Here is a 1969-nt window from a genome sequence, read left to right as displayed (position 1 = left end):
TGCATCTTGGAGTTGTTTTCTAAAAAAAGTAGACAGGGAGTAATTAATCCCAGTGAGTCCATCAATCTAGATAGTAATCTGGCACAGAACTTTTACCCACTAAAATGTTAGTTTCTCTGACTTGTCCAAGTGATTTAATGCATTTCCTATACAGATGATAAATAATCAAGAAAATTGAGAATTGTTCCAATCCCAAAATCCTTCTGGGTGATCCTTTAAAAAGTCTTCTCCCCCTACCCCCCAGAACATAATTACAAGACTACATTGTCATTCTCAAAGAACATTCATTATATGCTATACATATACTTCAGAGATGGGACAATAGCAGCTCTTAATATAGACACAATCTTTATTGTTAAAGACTCAGGCAATCTGGACTCATCATTTTCATCACCATCAGTTTAAAAAGACACCACCTGAAGAATGTGACCTCTTTTTCTCCCTGCATTAACCTCCCACCCCCATCATCATTGCCTCCTAGATAGAATCATGGTGTGTCAGTGCAAAAAAAGACCCCAATCATTTACCCTCTGTGCTTTTATAAATGAGGTACGAGGGGCATAGAAAAAGAGAGACTTATCCAAGCCCAGCCACTGGCTGAATACCAGGACCCTTCACCCCTAGTTCAGTCCTCTTCCACACCAAACTGACCCTTCGAGGAAGAGCACACTTTTAAAGAAAGTTTTAACAACTCTTTTTCTTAACCCGAGATATATAAAGAAGGGGCTGTCTTACGCCTTTCTTCCTTTCAGATGTGTTCGTGGAATGTCCTCACCAGATGTTTACCCAAGAAATTACAGTCGCAGAGTCTTCAACATGTGCGTGCATTTTTAAAGCAGCATTTTAGATCTGAACCCAATTAAAGATTTTCTTTTATTAAAAAAAAAGAGGGGGGATGATTTTAGTTTTGTCTGCAAATGTTCTGAGTCCTTACAGAGTCTGCGTTAACGTCAGTCAGTTTCGCTCTGGGACGTGCCGGTCTCACAGTCTAGTTTTGTTCAGACTTTATTTTGTTCCAAGCTGCATTACAAGCCACTTGTCCGCGCTGCAAAAGGTGGGGGTAGGAGGGTTGGGGTGACGGGGACTTTTGCTTTTGTCCCCCCCTTGCTATACGTGAAACAATCTGGAATCACTCCACTTGGCTCTGCGGCGCGCGTGCACACACACACGTGCACCAAGCGTGTGTGGGCGCCTATGGATCTGTGCACACCGGCGTTTGTGATTTAAAGTGACAGGACCAAGAACTGGACTGGAGCAGTGAATTATTTTGCGTGATAAATCAACTTGATTGTCTCCACGCTGTATTTCCATTATTCACCCGAGCGCTCGGTGGTTACGGCGGACGTGCACTGCGGCAAAAATGTCCTCGGAGCCGCTAATTTTGTGGCCACTGCGGCGGCGGCGCGGGGGCACGAGCACGGATTGATTTTTCAAGATCGCGTCTCCTTCAGTGCAACTCGCCAAATCGAATCGAGTTGACTGCAGAAGCCTCTCTGGATGCATATGGATTGGGTTTTGTAGCTGAGATTTTTTTTTTTTAACTTTTTTTCTTTGGCGGGAGGAGCGATGCTCTTGGTGCAGAAAGGGATATATACCTTTTACGTTTTATTTTCCTTTTACCCTCTTTCTGAAAAAAAAAAAAAAGAAAACAAAGAAAATGGCTACCAGCGCTGCCTAAGCACCGAGGAGGCCAGACCTTGGCCGACAGGGATAATGTTCTAGATTCTGTTTCTTCCCTGTTTCCCTCCTCTCACCCAACCTCCGCCTGTCAGCTCTGCGACAGGCACGGGAGAAAAATGGTCATGGGCACTTGCGTGGGTCGTTTGTCCCCTAGGTTTTTCCCTCTGACAAATAGTGACCTTTTTTTTTTTTCTTTTTTACAAATTGGTCCTTTTTTATCTGGTTTCAAATGTTTAATAAAAATGTGTCCGAAATCTTTGATGTGTCTTCTGCTTAAACACCAAGTGAT

Source organism: Talpa europaea, assembly GCF_964194135.1.
Source record: "Talpa europaea genome assembly, chromosome: 9".
NCBI lineage: Eukaryota > Metazoa > Chordata > Mammalia > Eulipotyphla > Talpidae > Talpa > Talpa europaea.
Note: the sequence above shows the minus strand (reverse complement) of the source record.